Genomic DNA, 21,571 nt, shown 5'->3' on the forward strand with positions numbered 1-21,571 from the left:
TTTGTTCTATCCAAATGACATTTGCCAAGACCTGTGAAGAAACATTTGCATTACATACCAAAAACTTTTTATTAAGAAAATAATTTTAAAGAAAAAGTTTACTATAGAAATGTGTATCAATGATATTGTTGTTTGCTATGTTAAAAAAAGAAATTGTCCTTCCCTAATATTTCTTCTTTTCATTGGTTGGAAATTCTCCTATCTATTGGAATCACATCTTGTCTTAGTATCAAGCATAAAGTATCTTATAGGAACACTTATGTTTGGAAAACCATCAATTTTATAAAACACATTTTAAACTTAGAGAATGCATCTATTCCAAATGGCAGGCAGAGGATGTACATCTGAGGATGTACGATAGGATGAAGTCATTTTTCAAAGAAAAGGTGATCTATAAAGTAGTAATGGGTTGACCCAACAGAGATCAAGCCAGGATGACTGTAGGATGACTTGTAAGTTGGGAACGACTTGGTGTATGAAGTGATCTTGAAAGTACATTTGCAACTGATGAAATTAGAGTACGAAGTCACATGCATGGTCCTCCTGCTTACCTGTGTCCTACCTGCCATTTGATCTTACTAAAACTGCAATCTTGTTAATTGCAATGTCTTCTCATATCAATAGGAGCTATAAATGCCTATGCTTATACTTTAAATTTTGTGGTTAACATAAAAAGAAATAACTAATTAAAAATTAGATGTTACTCAAATTTCAGAACTTTTGTCATCATTCTAGCTTGGCATAAGATTTTCTTGCTATTCCAGTTTTATACCTGCACACGTAAATTATATTTCCAGAGAAATTAGTAAAGTTATTTTTAAAAAGTTACTGATATATGTGACATACAGCTAAATAAATGGAATTAAAATGATACAATAATAACATAATATACTATATAAAATAATACACTGGAATTGTGTGTGTGTGTGTGTGTGTGTGTGTGTGTGTGTGTGTGTGTGTGTGTGTGTTTGGAGAAATGAGAAATGGTAAGAGAAAGGATGAAGAGAAAGAGACAGAGGAGGGGACAGAATATGAGAAGACAGAACGTGAAGCAAATCTTTAGGAAGCTATTTCTTTAATCAATTACATATTTTTCTTGAAAATATCTCAGGAACTCTGCATAGTAGTTACTTTCAGAAAAGCTGGTATGAGTAGCATCTTTAATAGTGACTCCCAGAAAGGTATATCCTCTCCATCCAAGGAACCTGTGAATATGATCTCAGTTTGGAAAAAAAGACAGTGTTTGGAGACATAAATAAGAATCTCAGAATAAGATCACCCTGAATTTAAAGTGTGCCCTCGATCCAAATATACATGTCTTTAAAGGAAAAGGTAGGAATATGGGATACAAGGATACTAAAAGAATGTCTTGCAAAGACTGGAGATATAGTATATTGCCAAGGACCAAGGGATGTCAGACTCCACCAGAAGGTAGAGGGGATAAGGAAGAATTCTCCTCCAGGGTATTCAAAGTAAGTATGGCCCAACTGATAGTTTAATTAGGGGTTTTCTTTGAAGTGTAATGTGAACTTTACCTATGGTTACTATGTACACTTTGGTTACTATTTAGAGTATAAGAATTGAAATTTATAAATTAAATTGTATTTTTGACCCACATATATAGTTTTGGAAATATTATGGCCAAAGTCTTATAATTACTGAATTTCCTAATATATTATGGCCAAAGTCTTATAATTACTGAATTTCCTAAAAAGTTTCCCAATGTCAAAATCTTCTTATGAATAGCAGTTAAAAGTAAAAATTCTTGAATAACAATCACCAAACTTTTAATAACAAAGGCAAAAGTCATAGCACAAAGTAAAATCAATGCTTTTAATTGGGCTATATAGAATTTATACTTATATACATATAAATATATGTATTATATATACATGGTCAAGTACATAAAATATGTTTTAAATAATATATACATAATTCAGATATGTATACACATGCATGTATATACAAGTGAGCATCTCAGTGACGCAGAACAAAACTTTCACCAAAATTCAACATATGTTAATAACTAAAAACCTTGAAGCTGCAGAAATATTTTACCTCAAACTGATAAAAGCCATACATTGTAACCCCACAATGAAATTTTCACCGACAATTGGGAAGGAGAAGAGTGTATGCATTTTCCACACACCTGTTCAATATAGTGCTTAAAATTTAGCCAGGCCAGGCAGTTTACATCAGGAAGTAAGTGTGCTATGAATAGGAAAGTATTTGCAGATGATGTGACTACTTACATAGGAGACTCTAAAAATTCTATCAGTAGATTCTTCTTTCAGACATTGTCTTTTGTCTAGCATGTGTTGTAGCACTTTTGTTGAAAATCAAACAGCTATGGCCCTTTGGGTTTATTTCTCTGTCTTCTCTCCTACTCCACTCGTCTCCATTTCTGTTTTCATGCTAGTTCCATGTAATACTTGTTACCATTGTATTGACTCTGCAGTATAGCTTGAATTTCAGCATAGTGATGCCTTCAGCCTTGGTCTTTTATCTTGAGATTTAGCTGTCCTTTGTTTTTTCCATCCCAGATTAAATTCAGAATTATTTTCTGTTCCCAAAGGAAATTTAATATCTTTTATCTAGTGCTGCGAAAATCAATGTTAGTATTTTAATAGTGTTTGCACTGAATCTACACACAATTATTGGTAATATGGTCATTTTAATAATGTGACAATTCATTTCAATTTTCTTTTAGTTTAGTTTTTCCATTTTCTAAAGTTAGCTTCAGTTTTGTTCTTCAGAGTTCTGTAAGTTTTAGTTTAAATGACTTCGACTTCCTGGGTAGGTTAACTCCAAGGTACATAATTCAAAGCTATCATGACTGAAATTATTTCTTGATTTTTTTTCTTAGCATATTGTTTATTAGCATGCAGGGATGCAATTGATTTCATGTATTAATTTTATATCCTGCCTCTTTATTGAATTAATTTATAAGCACTGAAAGAATTCTGATGCAGATTTTTGCTAAAGAATTAAATCATCTGTAAATAGGGATAATTTTACTTCTTTCTTCCCTATTTGTAATCACTTAAATTCCTACCTTGTTCAAATTCTGTCTCACACTTTCCATGGTTTTCCTGTAACCTCACAGCACCATGTACTTGATGGTTTGGATGGAATCCCTGGGTCAGCCTGTGGTGGTTACCTAATTTAGTCTGCTATCGCTTTCTGAATATATGTTTTGTTGAAAAACAGTATCTTAATCTGGGTAGGTTTAAGTGACAGTTAATGAACTGTAATAAAATTAATGTCAGAAATAAAAACATAAATAACGAGCTAGATTTTATTTCAGTTTATATCTATGTATTAAGTTTATTACTTCATGAATAAAAGTAGTTTTCACAATTAGTTTGGAATATTTTCTATGAAGAATAACCATCTGCCTAAACATTTACTATTCAGAGTGGTAGGTAACTCACAAAAGCAGCGCACTTAAAATAATTTTTGACCTTATTTCAATCAACATTTCCAAAACATATATTTTAAATCCTGAAAATTCCCACAAAGATAGAACTTGCAATATACATACTCATTTTAAAAATATTTTTACATTTATTGGGCTATACCCAATATAAAACAAAAATGTAAATCATTTACTTGTTTCAGCTAATTGGTTTACATGTAGGTATATGGCTGGCAGATCATTATCATAATCAAATATTGATGATATACATTCTCTGCTAAAATGTTCATTAACCTCTATGTAATTTGTTTTTAATAAACATCAAGGCAATTTCAGCCATAACAAAATAAATTATATTTCCAATAGATCAATCTAAATGTTTACATAAAACTATTTTTGCCTGTCTTTATTTAGGAATCATAGTTAATTTGACATCCACTTATGTTATGATAAGAATTCATTATTCTTATTTTGGTGAAATATATGATCAGGTAGTTTCTGAATTTATGTACGGGGTTGTATGCTGGCTTTTGAAGTCTTTGTATATATTCGAGATACAAGTCAGTATATATTCTCAATATGTATTTTATCCTATCTGTGATTTGATACATCTATTTCTCATCTGCTGATTCCCCTTTCATTTTCTTATTAGTGACACTCCCTTTAATAATGATATCAATTTTATGATAAAATGCATTGGGTTAAAACTATTTTAAGAAGTATGAAAACAAGTTAAGGTAATAAAGATGGTTACATTTCATAATTTTCAACTCAAAGTTTATAATATAATTCATGTAACATTTGTAGCATCAGTATCGAACAGTGAGATCTCTTCCATAAAGATGATATTATTCACAATTATTTATAAGGAAGCTGTTCAATGACTACTGCCTTTTAAAATCTTTTTTAATTTCACTGAACATTTATGTAAGCAAATTTAAGTGAACACTATTATACATAATTATCAAAAATTGTTGGAATTAAATTCCTGTACAACTATAGAAAATTTGAACTTGTGAAGTTTTTGGGCACAAGAGAAAAAATGTTTCAGTATACACAGTTTTCTGCTAGTGCGGGTAAAACAATTTTGATAAGCTATTGCTCGATGCTATGTCATGTAATTCCCAAAGAAGCAATGGGTAAAACTGTTTAGAATAGTTTATTTTTAATGTCAGCTTCCTACTTTAATTATTCTTTCATGATGAATTACAAAGGTCCTTTATACAATAACATTTTATTTTTATTTATAAGAACCAGAGCAATGTTATAGAAGGTGGATTTCCAGTAGAAAAAATAAGCAGTAGAGCTTAGTTCTGGTTGTTTTACTCTTTTTGTAAAGTTTTTATTTGTTTTCATTTATTAAATAATGTGAATATACTGACAAAAGATACGTTTTCATAAAATTTCCTGCATTGGTAATTTTTTTAACTCAGCAATTTTAATGACCTTCTGTCTCCTGAAAACTTTTGTCCAAATAAAATTTCCTTGGAAATAATCCAAAATATATCAATTGTAAGGCCAAAATTTGTTCTTTATTTATTACTTTTATGCTTCCTCTCAAATCTGCTGTCCAAACCTTTCTGCAGTTTGTGAAGAAATATACAGACAGTAAGTCTAAATCAAATATTTATCTTATATTCAAGAAAATTTCATACAACCTAATAGTTTGACTGAAATGATAACTTTAATATTTTCTAGACATTTACAAAGCTGGATTGAGAGTATAAGGTATCAAGTAATTGAATATGGCCTATAAAAGCAGTGATAGCATTTAAGAAATCTCAGACTGTTATATATTTAAAGCCATTGAACTCAGAGTCAGTAATAAAAGATTTTGTGAGACAAATAAAATTGTAAAGATGAAGCAACATGTAGTTAGGTAAGTCATCCTCATATATCATCCAGTCTTATACCGATAAGGTGATATATTTACTCCTTAAGAAATAACTTAGAAAAAAAAGAAATAATTTAGAAAATTCTTAAATTTTTCATGTAACATCCAAAGGAAAACTTTATACTATGCATTTCATGTCTGTCTGCATCTCATTTTTAACAAAAAATAAAAGTATTTTATCTCTTTTAATATTGATAACATAATACAAACAACTTCGTATTTGAACTTGAAGCACCATTTAATCATTGAAGCATGTGGTGGATAGTACATATGGTTTGTGGTGAGGCCTATTAAATATATACTTAATAAATTTTATAACTTAAAAGACAAGAAGTCAAGAAGTCTAAAATTCATTTATAATTCTATTGCTTATTTTCTGTTTGATGTGTTAATTTCCCAGACATTTGTTGTGGATCGTACCTAGACATCACGTCACATCCTCATGCAGTCATAGGTTAAGCTTTTGGGACACAGATGAATCTAAGACGTGTGCTGCTGGGATCAAGGATGTGATGTTGGGATTGATTCATGGAGCCATGCTAGGATGAAGGATGCCTCACCTTGGGTGTGAATGCTAAGGGTGGGTAGCCTGAATAAGATATAGCAGATAGAAAGAGGGTAGTTGTTGTGAGCTGCTTCTCATTTACTTCACTGTTTGATGTCTTCTGCCCACCATGACCTTTTCCTCCTGTGAGTTGCCCCTCTGCCATGCTACCCTGCCTTGGAACCAGCCAACTATGAACTGAAGCCTCTACAAACCATGAGCCAAATAGACCTTTCTTCTTTGAACTTTGGGTGTCAGGCATTTTGTTTCAGCAATAAGAAAAGTAACTAATACAATATTCATTTGATTCTTTAAGGATCATTTATTACTAACTTTTCCTGATTTATGTTTGATAGTATATGTGTTTACTTATAATATTAATATCATAGTCTTTTGATAATGAAGTAGTAAAATTAACAATGATATTTTGCTAATTAAGTAAAAATACTACCAAATATCATACCGCTGTGCATTAAAAATAAACAATATCAGTTATAAAGTAGTACTTTGCATGAAAATGAATGAAATACATGGGTTCTCCTATGTTAAAAATCAAAAAAGTATACTGTCCTGTTATTTTGAAACTTCACTAGAATGAAAAACAGTTTTTACAGCTAATAAACATTAAGAGGATACTATGAAAAATAGTTGATTTAATTCCAGACAATTTCAAATCATAAAATATAAATTATAATTTTTACATCTTTACTTTCCTTTATATTTTCATCCACAAAATCTGTGACCAGATCTCCAACACAGAGTTAGAAGTTTGAGCCTCTTGACCTTACAAATCACTACTATTGATGGCCTCAATAAACTTCAGTGTAATTGAAAGATCATGGTTCCCTGTGTAGGTGAACAGTTTAGTAAATGCTTATTTTGTTATATCAAACTGGAAAATGTTAAATTATAAGCCAAGTACTTTCTGGATCAATACAGAACATGTCTCAATTATCACAGCAGGATTTCTCAAACTGCATTTTTTCCATATGGGTATCGCTAGTTATGCATAAGTTAATAGTAACTTGATAATCAAAACAATACAGAGCCTTACTACATCTGTGGATAATGTTAGGTAAGGGTAACTGTGATGTTTTCAAGAAACAGTGACTTTTTAATATACAGATTTAGCTGTATATTATTGTATAGAAAAATATCTTCAGACATAACTGCTAGATGAATTTTTATTATAAAGGAATTATAGTTGTTATAACTTCAGTAAAATTCAGTATATAGAATTCTCAGGCATTAAATGTTGGATTGTGCAGAATGAGGCAGAATTTTTATTTAATATTTATCAGTTTCATGGTAATTATACTCAATGTATTTTATGTTAATGGCTTCCACATGTTTAAAAGAGATTTTATCCACTGTTGAGCTTTATATATCATTTAGAATTAATCAGATGGGGATACAGCTCAGTGGCACCGCCCTTGCCTGGCAAGCTCGAGGTCATGAGTTTGATTCCAAGTACCAAAATTAAATAAATAAATAAAAGTAATCAGAATTATAAAATACTATAATGATTTTGAAATTAAATATTTTTAGTTTTTAGACGTTTCATCGATATACAATCTATTTTAAAAGGAAAATTGAATAATTTTAGTAAGTTCCCATGATTCTTCAATCACTATCAAAATCTAACTTTATTACATATACAACCTACCAGTAAGAAAAGATAAATGCACACTAACAGGGACATCTTTTTCCTCATGGAATTCCTTCAACAAGCTCCAACATACAACCCTGGAAAAATAATAGCATACTTTTTTGTCTGGTTAAGTCTGTCTGTTGTATATTTCATTTAATGGAAACATACAAAAGATCCCCTATCATAATTGATTTGTTACGCTTAACATGATGTTTACAAGGTACATTCATGTGATAGAACCTATTAGAACTTAATTCTTTTTTAGTGATGACAATATTGCATCATATTCCTATGTAATATATTAAAAATTAATTCAACAATTGGTGAACAGTTGTGTTGCTTGAAGATTTTGCATTAAAAGGAAAATAAACATCTCCACAGTGATAGCAGAAGACTTTCATGGCCTATTTCACTCTTATTGAAAAACCTCAGTGGAATTTACAATAAGAAAATGAATTAAACATCACCACGGAGCAATAAAACCTGACATGGAAATGAATTTTTGCCTCCAAGTTTTGTTGGCATTTCTGTCTACTTAATTAGACCTGGAATTGCTGGTGTCTCTCGGTTTGAGACTTTGGGTCCTGCAGACTAATGGCAATAGCAGCTACAACCCCTCATGGTCTCAGCAGCTGTGTACGAAGCTTCCAATTTTCCCTCATGTCAAATTTTCACATTTTTGTCATAAAGGTAGACACATAAATCAAAAACTTTGTTTCCCTATTAATTTTTGTAGCACTACTGTATTATAATTTTATACCAACCAAATTTCTTGATAAATACAAATCACAACTTATTCATAATGAATATGTAATACATTGTGTCATACTTTTTATGGAAGATGTGAAATGTTGGTAGAAAAGTAAAAACACATGTAAGTAGTTACACTGATTTTTTTTATCTACAATGCTGCAGTAAATGTAAACATACATAAATTTTGATCTGAACTGCTGACTTCTTTCCTGAGTATGTAATATTGTACATATAATGAGATTTTTGTTTCCTGTGACTCTAACAAATCACATATGTATTTCTTTAAATATAGATTGATGTTTAATATAACTGTCTTTTTGCTTCAGATATCAATTTTCTTATGCATATGACAAATGAAAAAATTAAATTTTGGTGTGTGAGAATTAATTGATATTGTTGGTAAAATTTTATAATTTTGAGAGTAGCAAAATGCTCTGAAAGGAAGATAGATAAGACATGGCACACCAAAGTATAACTTAAATTTTTTTCTGTTGGTTTGATATTTTACTGAACACTTTACTTTTTCATTAAACGTTTTTGTTTAACTTTCAGGAGTAGAAACCCATATTTGATGGTATTATAATGATACTCTCTGGTGAAGTCTAAGTCCTCACTAAAGAAAAATGTAAATGTTTAAAATGAAGCACATAGTATAAACATAATACTTCACATGAAGTACTTTTAGCTGACCTTCCTATTCAAATAATCATACATTCTATTCCATTATAAATACTTGCATTGTACTTCATTATAGCATTATACGTTAATAGATACAAGTATTTTTAAAACATTATTTTTTCTGACTTAGGGATGTTGTTTAGTGGTAAAACATGTACCTTGCATGAAAATAGCTTTTGATTTAATCCTCATTATCACCTTAAAAATTTATTATTGTCAAAAATGATGTCATAGTTTTATTGCACTTTAACCTACTGTAATATGATTTCATTGATGTACATTTTTGTGCATAATAATTTTAAAATTACATAAATATTAATACTTTAAATATTCTTACATTTATTCTGACACTTATAAAGTGGATAATAATTTTGGTAAGCAAATGCTTCCCTACACAAATATTGTATGTAGATAACAAGAAACCCAAGCAGAAAGACCAAGGAGGATAACTATTTTTCAGATCATTTTCAGGCACATAACACCTGCCATCTCCCAAGCATATCAGACATAGACTTTAGAGATGAAATAAGTGCACTTCACAGATACCTAGACTCTGGTAGTTGGTTAAAAGTGTGCCGCTCTTCTTCCTTTTCTGACCACCTGATATGGCAGACAGTTTATTTCAGTCCATAATCAGCTGGTTCCAAGGCAGGTGGCCTGACTGGGGGGCAACAGTTCAAGCTGCAGAAGACAACAAAGCAACAACAGCAAAAAGGGGAGAACAAACCTCTTTTCCTCTCTTATATTGTACGCAAGCTCTCCACCTTCTGCTGGTCTAACACTCACACCCTCTGCCCCTCTCTTGCACAGTCTCAGAACTTTTCCCAAGTGAGGACCCTGACCCCCTGCTGAGTCCCTTAAACTTCTAAACTTTTCAAATTGACACAGACAATATCCTAGAGCCCTAAGGGCATGTCCTTTACACTGTAGGATGTAGAAGTGCTGAGTTATCCATATAAGCTGCTAAATTTCTCTAGTCGACCCACTGCAAGGTTTTGGGGAGCAAGAGAGACCCACGGAACATTTGCTGTTAGTGAATTTTGCTGGATTGACATACCTGGTTCAAATTATTGTAAGTATTGGCTCCTACTGGCTTCTCCTCATTCTTTTTTCAGTTGGTGGTGACATTTTAATCACATGGTAGAATGGAAGTCATAGACAAAGCATTCGTGTGCCCTTTTTTTCCACTTATTGCCTTTTGGGAGATGTGTGGATGATGTCTGGTAGATGAAATCTTCATTCCCTCCTCTAAATACATCCTGAAATCCGAGGAGGGAAAAAGCAAATAGTTTTTAAAAATTCATTCTTTAATGTTTACCCCTATGTTCTCTCTCTAACTTTTTCTCCATCTAGGAATACCAGGTTGAATCAATAATCAAAATTGCTACACATATTTTTGTGAGTGTAAGTATCATGTACTTTTTTCATAGTACAGGCAATAAGGGTGTTAAAAAATATGGAAAAATATACTTAATTATACAGAATTCAAGGAAGTCAAGGCATAAAAATGGCATTCAAGAAGTAAAGTTACACATATATCCTATTTAGAAAAGAGGTAAGTTGTAACACTCATAGATGGAAACCAAGTTGTGATTGAATGGGCTCAGACATGCTAAGGGAAGATAAAAGGATTCTCTTTTCTGAAGGATAACTAACTGTGAGATAGGTCACTTTTTCACCAAATAAATACTTAAGCTACAAACAAAGACAATGTCCTTTGTGAGCACAGCAGAGCATGTATCAAATAGTTGGAAATTGTCTGAATTTTATGAAATTTACCTAAAATTTCAGACTAATTGTGAAGTACTCTGGGGATAACCAATGACACCAGAACATATTCTATACTACCTATTAAACTACAACACTATGAAGAATTAATGTACTTTTTCTGTATTTTTATAACAAATAATTGAAGCACGTAGAGAAAAATAGAGGTAAATATAAAGACAACATAGTGCAGAGACACAAGGAAATGTTGAAATGTGACTTCAAGGTTTACTTGAAATGATTGTAGCCATTTGACTGGGCAGAACTAACAATATTTGATGATATTAATGGTATGTTAGTTACTAAAATGTATTTTCAAATTATTGCATTATATTCTTTTGCTGTTCTTACTATTCTCATGTTTGTAGGGAACATCTATACTTGTGTGAGCTGTTCACTGAGAATCTGTAACCCACAGGACAGGTGGAGAGGTCAGCTAGGAAACAGCAGAAAACAGAAGACAAGACTGCAGTGATAGACAAAGATGGATATCAAGCCAAATGCAACAGCACTGCGTGCTGTCGGGCAACAGCAAAGGATCCCTGTGCATGCAAAAAGAAAGTTGCACAATATGAAGGAAGCAGTAAAAATGAAATGAAGTAGAAGAGACATGCAGAAAGAAAAATGCTCTCGGATATGTCACAATCATCTTGATTCTTTACCTGGAAAACCTGTATTTTTTCCTTTGTAATTATCTAATATACTTTGTGTCAAAGAACAAGGACCTGAGTTCCACTTAAAGAAGATGAAGAAGTTAACAGATACCGTTCTCAGGTTTTATCATGAAATTAGAAATGAAAATTTTCAGTTTCTGGTAGACATGAACAGAGAGCCTCAGGTAAGCCCGAGAGTGCAGGCAGACAGGATGCTCCTGCGCAGGCTCCTCAGGTGCAGCTATGCTGGTGGGAAAAATCATGCTGTTTAGCCTAACGAGGCAAAACAGAATAAAGGCTAAGGTACTTCAGTAGAGAGGGTCTTAAATGCACAGCTGTATCAGCTGCTGCCTCCTTCCCACCTGGTCTTCATTTTTTCTCTGTGTAATCTGTTTGCTTCCCTACTGGGCCTGCTAACATTATCTGATTCCAGGCCAAACTGATAATATTCGTTATGAGGCCTGCCAAAATTAATAAAATTTGAGTTCGTCATCTTGGTGTTCCCTGAACTAAAGTTAACTACCTGTGTCAAATCCTAAAGTCCACTTGTTACACCAGCATCAGGCTAAGATGTAAACTCCATTTGAACTACCAAATAGCTGCACTCCTCTTGAAACTCTACATGCACAGACAGATGTTTGTTTGTAAGTGGATACAATAGACAGAGTGCTTATTGGTGTTTTAAAAGCCAAAACCTGGAATACTTTTCTTTTGACTTTACATATGGAGAAAATTACAGTGTAAAATGTAGACAAGAATAAAATAATACCAAGATGAGTAAGTCCATTAAAAATGTAGATGAGCAAATGACTTTAGCATTATTAATGCTGATTGGGAATTTGACTGGCCAAATGAGCATGTTTATACTTGGGACCAATTAAAAGGCTTACCATTTTAATCACTGGCAGAACTGGACATTCAGTGTTTTCCTGGATGACAAGAATTTTCTTTTGTTGTTTTTTCAGTTTGGCTTTGTTTTGGTCTAGTGAACTGCACCAGAGTGTCCTCAGTGTAGAGAAGATAACAATACACTACCACAGTGTTAGTAATAATATCTTGTTACTAACATTTAGTAACAGTATCTCAGAGTCTCTCTACAGCTTGAGGGGAAAACATTGCTGCCATTCCTACCCTGAGGAAAATCTACAGTAACAGAATGTTTCCAGAAGTAGAAACATCCTACCAGTCCAGAACCTCCACGTGGACCCGACCTCTCAGCTTTCCCTGACTCCCCACCAGGGCAGCTGCTGTGTAGGATCCGCTGTAACGTACCAAAGGCACAGGCGGTGCAGTGCGTTGGGGCTGGACTCATGGAGAATGTCCTGGAGCTTCCCAAGAAGACCCCTCCAACATTACTAGGCAAAAAGGTGGATCCAGAACACCCTCCTAAGCCCCGGGAACAGTTCCTCCTGAAATAATTAAATAGACACACATCTTTCAGCTTTGACTTTTTTTTAATCAGCCTGAAAAGACCAGCTTTCAGATTCCCAAAGAAATTGCAAACACATCTTTTAAAAAAAAAAATGTAAGTTCTGATTCCACGTAGAGTGACTGAATTGTTGAGTTACTCAGAATTTAAAGCCTTTGTTTAATTACTTGATTCATAGAAATTCCCTTGATTCACTAATATACAATTTAGTCTCCAAAGGCACTCTGATTTTCTATATTTCCCTCTTAAATTTCAATGGGTATTTTTCTATCAGAGTGTTATACATTCTCTTATACGACCCTCTACTTTTTCTTTTTTTCAGTATGGGGAATCAAACTCAAAGACCCTCTACTTTGGTAAGTCTTTTAAAATATTTGGAATTTCTTACTTGTGGTTATTTGAAAAAGGTACAACTGTGAAAACACTTACTACTTTTCACAAGCCTAAAAAGTAATATACAGAAAAAAATACATGATCAATTATGATATTTAAGCTTAATTCATAAGGAAATCCCCATCACATTTGGAGGACAAAACTAATCATCACACCAAGAAAATCCTGTCTTCTACTGTTTCGACCAGCTTTTGTTTCATAAAACATGAATTAAGCCTTTTCAATGACTCATTGCAGAGTCTGACATAGTGAGGTCATCTAATGAATGCAGGGTAACAACCATCTTTGAGTGTAGGTTGTCAGTTGAAAGATGCCATTTGCTGTTTCTGTTTTGGTCCTTTGAGCATGATTTCGCTTCATGTGTGGCCCTACCATGGGCTCCAGTCTTCAGCCTCATGTGTGTATTGCTTCTCATTTCATCCTCAGATTTCCTAAGGATTTCATAGCCAAGCCTCGCTCTTCATTTCTCCTGCTCCCCTGGAGCAGCAGGAGATTTGTGGAACGTTCTCAGGCTCTTTCTGTGCAAGATTTTCTTGTCTTGTTTTGCACTTTTTTTTTTTGGTGGTCAATAACCCCACTCTTTTTCATACCTCAGATTTTGAAGACTTTTGTGACAGTTATTGTTTCCTTGCATGGCTTAAAAAGTAGTCATTTAATAAAACTTTCAAATCTTTCTTGGGTCCTTATTGCCTTCCCAGCCCATTAGGTTTTTGAGTAGAAGCCAGAACAAAATGTACAGAAGAAGATGTAGATATGCAAAATGGCTTTCATAAAAGCGCCTTATGTCACATTTATAACTTCAATACACAGCTGATTCACAGTCTGACAGCATAATCATTAAAGAATAAGAAGGACAGGAGGGACTACTTGGATGAAAGTACAATGAAAACCTGTTTAATTTTCTTATCTGTAAGTGTGAAAAATGTTTAGTAAGCTGGAATGTCACAAGAGGAAGCCCAGAGAACACAGGGATAACAAACACCAGGAGGACTACGGAAGAGGAAGTTTTATTATTTTCAACACAAGTCTCTCACAGACATTTTCTTAGATTTATGTGTAAGAATTCCACTGGTTTTCCTGTGATAATGGATATTTCACATATATAATTTATATACTGATTTTGTTTCTTACAGCTTATCACTGGATTGTAAACATGTTTTGGATTTTTATTGATATTTTATTTAGATAATCATCTCATTTGCAAAGAGTGACATCTCTTCTCATTTTCTATTTATTGATATATATTTACATTAAAATAGTTCCATGTACAACTGTCAAGTAGTTTTACATAATCAATTTTCTGCTTTTTAATTCTAGTTCATTTATTTTTTGCTGATTATTCCCTTAATTATTTGATCATTTTATTGAGACACAATTGATACTATAACTAACACGCATTCACATATACAGGTTGGAGTTTGACGTGTTTACCATTTTTTTTTTTCATTTACTTATTGGCCTCACTAGGTCTTTAACTCTGATTTTGAATATGAATATTAAAACATCATTGTAATAGGTGTTTGAAAAAATAATTCCTACTTATAATTCTTTTTAATCTTTTCCTCTTTGTCCCACATTTATGAGAAATTTGCCATTAACCATCTTTAGTCTTTTAATCGGTAAATAATTTATTTCTCATTGTTGGAATAGCCTTGCTTCACTCACATCATGATGATACTCTCTTATAAATCCTAAATTTTGTAAAGCAATATTTGTTTATTTGTGTCTATATCAATGGGAGATATTTGTACAATATTTTATTTCCTTAAAATATTTTTGCTTTGTTTTTAGTTTAAGGCTTTCCTAAGGAGGAAAAGGATCCGTGATGATGTCATCACAGTTTAGTACCTTTCCTTTTCTTGCTTTCTTCTGGTTAATAACCTGAGTAGTGCTTTCTCAGGTCTCCAGATAGACTTTTATGGCTGCTTGATGAGGTTTGTGAACATGAGCTCTGATATGTCACCTGTGGGGCCTTGTTCTCTTTTTGATTCTTGACCACTTCTCTCATAGGTTCGTCCAATATCTCCTCAGACTTCAGGAGAGTTATTTTTCCTGAACCTCAAGGATTTAAAATATTGTATGTTTTGTTTTGTTTATTTTGTGGTATTGGACATTGATCTCAAGAATCACTGAACTATATCTCCAGGAAATTTTCAAATTTAATTTTTAGAAAAGACCTTACTTAGTGGCCTGGGATGGTGATCCTCCTGACTCTTTACCCTCTCAAAAGCCGAAATTAGAGGCCTGTAGCACCAAAGCTGGCTAAGACTAATGTCACATAAATAAAACAATAGCCGTGAATTTTCAGGTGATATTTGTCTTGCTTGGTTATCGTAAAAGTTCTCTCATTGCTGACTTTGCAAAAGTATCTTTTAAATTACTTTGATCATATTCCAGGCTATTGGTACACATTTCATTCCTGGAGATGGTTAGAATATGGTGTTTCTAAAATAGAAGGACTTATCTTTCCTCCTCTACTTTGCAACTAAGATTAGGTAAGTGGACAGATATCTCCCCCCTCCAACAACTTGTGTCAAGTGTTCCTCCAAATCTGTACTGTTACATGTTTTATAGATACCCTGTTGCCTTCTCCAGTGTGCATGGCTATCTTGAAACCTACATGTGGCAGAGTACAAAATTAATTATATCTAGTTTTATAAGCAGCATTAGGGAGCCAAAAGTAAATATACTATTTTCTGAGCGGTAAAAACTTCTCGTTTTATAATCTATGACCTGAAATTTGTTCTACGAATATACCAAATTATAGATAACACAGGATGAAGAGGCCTCTTCATATCTTTTAAGTTATCAGTCACAATTTATGAATCCAATTACATACATGAGTTTTAATAATTTTACATTGCCTAGAAAGGTATCAAAATCATTCCAATACTGTGATTGTAAAATGGACCAATTTTTAAAACTATGACAGTTTACCTTTGAAAAACTTGAATAAATATTTTGAAAATCAATTGAACTATACTTATAATGAGCAGTCCGTTTCGGGTTATTTTGGAATGGATAAATTTTAAATTACTATAAAAAATTTTGTATCATAATTCTGTTTTATATGCTTCTTGTCTGATTTTCACAAATGAAATAAAATACAAAGTAATTTAGTTAGGTGTGCCTCGATTATTGAAAATTTTGAAATTCTTTAAAGTATGAAAGCTATTTTTAAAGCCACAATTTTTACTCAAATATTATTTACATGATGAAAAACATTAGTGTATTTAAAAGGAAAATGTACTCTTTTTTTTTTTTTTTTTTTTTGTCTTTTTCATTTTTATCGGTACCGGGGATCGAACTCACGACCGCCTGCTTGCAAGGCAGGTGCTTATGCCACTGAGCTAAATCCCCAGCCCCGGGAAAATGTACTCTTAAATCACTACATGTGAGTAGTAAAGATTCAAGAAGAAATACTATAAAGATCAGAGGAAGACCTCACAAATTTGCAAATAAATCTGCTTTGTACATATTCTTTTCAGATGCACATAGAAATGGTTACTGAGTTTTAAAGGAATGTTTCTATTATTTGTGATCAGATAATGTTATAAATTATTTCTTATTGCATAAACTTATTTGTAATACTAGAAAAATGAACATTTAATGTATCACCAGCTTATTGGTGATTTTATTGAATCATAAAATCCTGGGCCTCTGACAGCCCAGTTCCTGGGATTGAGAGAGGGTCACTAGGGTTGGGGCAGGCAGGCCGAGACTGGAGGAGCTGTAGAGTGTGCAGGAGGCCGGGCAGCTCCTTGACAGGCAGTGGGAGCGATGACCCCAAACTCTGGGGCTCAGACTAGTGCACGCCTGGCACCGCGTGGGCACGCCGGGCTGCGGGACCGATTCTTCCAACAGCAACCTGGAAATGGTCAAGGTGAGGACAGGGCAGGCTCCTCACGGGAGCCCCAAACCCCGCTCTGCTCCAGAAATGCCAGTCCTGGGTGACTTTTTCTTGCTGGTTAAAAACGTGCCTGTGCCTCCAGAGTCAAGGGGTGCCCTTCTCGTGGTTCTGAGTGAGTAGGGAGCCAAGGCTGGCTTTGGTGAGGGGGGCCCTCTTCCCCATACCCCTCGGCCTTGCCAGTAGTTGCCCTCACGCTATAGTAACATTTTTACAATGAATATTTTGTGCTTACTTTTCAACAACATTGCAAAATATAAGTACTTGTTATTCAGTGATAAAGTTAACAGTAATTACATCAAAACATGTTTTAAAGATAAATAAATTTTCTTAATTTATTTTTACCTGTTTATTTTCCCATTTGCTGCTAGGCTACTCACTAGCAGTGGCTGTGGCTCTGTCACTTGCAGATTACAACAGAGGAATAGAATTCAAAGGGTTGCTGCTAAGTTTGCTCTTTTCACAGGGACAAAGATTGCAAGACTCCAAGATAAACAGTATTTTGGGGTGGACCTACTTTTTGTAGTTTCAAGCTTTGAAATCTACCACATGAAAATGTCAAATACCGATCATCATACAGCTCTCTGTTAAATAATGATTAGTGAAAAATTCTATTCATAAGTAAGCCCAAGAGAAGTTTTTTTTCGCATTTTAATTTCACATTGAAAACCAATCAGATTTGCCACAGTCTCAAAGAGATTAATATTTATGTAAAATTAAATGAGTCCTGGTAGCTAAATGTACTTTTTGTCTAAATTGAAAATTTAAAAATTGATTTACAAATGCAACATTGCCCATGAAATTTAGTTATATTCAGTTAACTACATTTTAAGTAATACTACTAAAGACATTCCAAAATTATATTTATTTTTATCCTACTTTGTATACGCATATAGTACGTATACTATTTATATGTCTTGTGCAGAATTATTACAAGTACATAACACACTTTAATTCCTTTTACAGTACTCCTTCCCTTCCACCTGGCGATCCCCTTCTCCACTGAGAAAGATCTATCCTCCTAATTCTTATTACCTATCATTTATTTTGCTTTATACATTTTTCCTAACTCATATAAGAAAAGCCATGTGGTATTCAGCTGGTACATTTGTTTAATGTCATTTAACATTTTGTTCTCAGAATGCAATCGTTTTCCTAAAAACTCAAATTTATCTTTCTTTGTGGCTAAATAGTAAAATGCTTATATTCAAAGTACTCAATAGTACTTCAGATGTTTGCATAATTTAAATTCTATTATTTTAAAGTAAAATGTGAATAATTCAAAATTTCTAAGTGGTTTAAAAATATGAAGTTTTATATCACCATGGTAACATATTATTAAATGTACTTAATAGATATTATAACACCTAGTATATTGTCTCAATACAATATGAAGTATAATAGTAATTGTGGGATTTGCTTTAAGAACTGTTATTAGTCAAGGCTAAAAAATAAAGGAAATCATTGCTTTAGTTACTAGCCCATACATTCACATCTAGGAAACATTTATTTGATAACTTTTATTTAAGATGTATATTTTATTGTTTTCAAAAATATATCACTCTTTAATAAATAGGCAAATTGACAGTTTTTTTTCTCAGATTGGCTTCCACGTCTCCTTAAATATGTTTCATTTTAAGTAACAGAATAGCATGAAAGTAAGAAAAACATGTTTCTAACAAAAACTCAATATGTTAAGAATAGTAAATAAATGTGAACTAGTTTCTAAGAGTATCTCATGGAGGTATTAACTGGAATGCATAAATCTCTCCACCATAGTTCAGAGATGAGGGCCGGTGAAATAAATGTATTAGTCAATTAAGGTATGATTGTCAGTTCGTGAAAAGAAATGGTTTAATTTTGCCTACAGTTTTAGAGATTGCAGTCTAGATGAGAAAGACTTAATAGTTTCAGTCCTCTGATGAGGAAGGGGCAGCACAAGACTGCATGAAGTTTGTGGAGAAGTAACCCTGCTCGCATCGTGAGCACAGAGAGACAGCCTGAGTCATAATTCCTCAGAGCATGTGTTCATGATGACTGCACAGCACTCACCAAGCCCCAACTCTTTTTTCTACAGCCTCCCAGTCTCAGGAATCACCTTTAACATGTGGACTTTCAGGGAACATTCCAGATTTGAACAACTAAATACTGAAATTGAATTAGAGGACCTAGTCTAAGAATATTATTTAGCTTTTATGTGAATTTGGGTATGTCACTTATTCCTCACTCGCCATTTACTCATATTAAAATACATATAATGATTCTGCATTCGTTTCTGCATTATGTAATTATTTTGTGAATTCAAGTATGAAAAAAGTTTTATAACTTGAAAACTAAAACTCTTATCAAGAGGCTTCCAAATATTAAACATATTTTTGTAGATGTCTTTATGACACTTGCACGGTCTAGGTTGTTAAGAATAAAAATAAATATACATTATATATGATATAGATGTATATGTATATATATATATACATATATATATATGTATATATATGTATATATATATATTCTTACTGAAAATGTTCAGTTTCCTGATTGTTAGTGTTTAATGTATTTAGAGCATACAATATATTAGGTAGATAGATATCTGATTTTTATGATTGTTTGAGAATCACATTTGTCGCTTTTCTGTTCGGGGGCAAAAATTTCTCACATTTACAATCTAAATGCACAGAGCTTCATTTTGGCCCATACTTTCAGAGATTTCAGTCCCCCTTGTGGAAAAGCATCACAGAGGAAAGCTGCTACACTCATGGCATTTGGAAAGCAGAGCAGATTACAAAGAGCCAAAGAAAAAAGTTTCAGTGACTAATATAGTCCACAAGGTTATGCTCTCTTGACCCATTTCCTTAAACTATACCCCATGTCCAAAAAGCCCATTCAAATACAAACTCAGTTTTAATGAAGTTACTGCTCTCACAATCTAACACCTCTCCAGGAGTCTCTCAGTCCAGTCAAGAGTACAGTGAAGCTCAACTGATTGAAGACTATCACTTTATCAATTTGACACTTAATTACACATCTTTAAACTATGATTAATTTCTCAATAACCTTATATCTTTCAAATACATTTGATCTTCAAATACACCATGACCTCATTCTTCTGCTGGTTCTGCTCCTTGCTTATAACTTTTTGGACCATGTTCCATTTTCCTGGCATCTCCAAGTTTCTGTGGTATCCACTGCAGCTTCACTCCACTCCCAGGGACTCAGCAGCCTCTCAGGATCTCGTAGCAGGCAGGGATGCTGGTCTTATAGTATTTTTGCTCCACCAGACCAATTAATGCATCATCCTTGAACTCCGCCGTACAGAATTTTAGCTTGTGGATAAACTGTAGAAAAATGATTTGTAAGAATATAGCATTTTGGTCTCTTGTCCAATTGTCAAAAGAATTCTCTTTTCCCATCAGAATTCTAAAGCTTCTTGAGTACAATTTTTATTCTAAATTCTGTTTAACATTCAGAGCTTCTGAGCTACTGTGATAATCATCTATCAGTCTCTGTTTATAGCTTTCTAGGAGTCTGAAGCCCACATCACCAAATCACACATTACTCCTGAGAAATAGTTACAAAGGCTTCTGAGCCCCATGATCATGTGTAGTTACAGTAATGACCCCACTTATCTATTGGAAATTTTCTGAACTGTTCACTTTTCTGTTGCTGGACAAAACTTCCAAACCTCATAATTTAAAAGAAAAGCTTATTTTGGTTCACATTTTCAGAGTTTTCAAATCATGATTGGTTAATTTTAAGGCTCAAATATCATGGCAGTAGAGCATTCACAGGAAGACTGCTCAAAATATCCCAGAAGGGTGGGAGAACAGGGCAAAGCCAAAGAGAGTTGATGGACAGATGCAGTCCCCGAGGTCCTGTCTCTGTGGCTTGCTTCCTCCAGCTGGACCCACACCCTAAAGCCCACTTAGTTGTAAACTCAATGATAAACTTACCCATTGATGAGGTTGATATCCTCACAATCCAATCACTTCTTTCAAAGTCTCTTCATCTTTTCAAGTTGGTAATGCAGATGAACAGACACAATTTTAAAAGAATAAATACATATATATATATATATATATATAATTTAATATAATATTGTGTATATATCACTCAGTAAAATCTTTGAAAAATTAACAGTTAAATATTAGTCCCAATAAGATAGTACTTGTTAGTGGTTCTGGCATTATGTTAAAATTAAAATTCAGTAATTTTCTTTATATCACAGAAACAACTGACTTTTCATTGTTTATCTTTTTGTTTGTTTGTTTTTGTACCAGGGATTGAACTCACCACCTTGCACTTGCCAAGCAGGTGCTTGTGCTGCTGACCTAAATCCCAGCTCATTGTTTATCTTTTAATCAACAACATGAGTGCTAATTAAACTAGTATTATTGAATGTGGAAGTATGGAGTTTAATTTTAAAATGTCAGCATGATTTCTTCTTGTGTATGTGTGTATATGTGTGTACCAGGCAGAGTATCAAA

The 21,571-nt window shown here is 33.2% G+C and overlaps 1 protein-coding gene across 24 annotated transcripts in view; it reads left to right on the forward strand.

Annotated features, from left to right (window-relative positions):
- LOC101787859 (histone H1.8-like) overlaps positions 1 to 21,571 on the forward strand; it is a 109,265-nt gene that overhangs the window by 22,399 nt on the left and 65,295 nt on the right. For 21 of the 24 annotated variants that reach the window (XR_010047156.1, XR_010047155.1, XR_010047166.1 and 18 more), the window contains exons 3-6: positions 10,292 to 10,342; positions 11,074 to 12,883; positions 13,110 to 13,143; positions 15,578 to 15,675. The gene's annotated coding sequence lies outside the window, so the exon portion shown is untranslated. Of the gene's footprint in view, positions 1 to 5,712; positions 5,893 to 10,291; positions 10,343 to 11,073; positions 12,884 to 13,109; positions 13,144 to 15,577; positions 15,676 to 21,571 lie in introns of all 24 variants that reach the window. The other 3 variants (XR_010047163.1, XR_010047161.1, XR_010047168.1) reach the window with 3 other exon arrangements.

The sequence above is a fragment of the Cavia porcellus genome, unplaced genomic scaffold, assembly GCF_034190915.1.
Source record: "Cavia porcellus strain 051 isolate PalLab524CR breed Dunkin Hartley unplaced genomic scaffold, mCavPor4.1 scaffold_5, whole genome shotgun sequence".
In the NCBI taxonomy this organism is placed as follows: domain Eukaryota; kingdom Metazoa; phylum Chordata; class Mammalia; order Rodentia; family Caviidae; genus Cavia; species Cavia porcellus.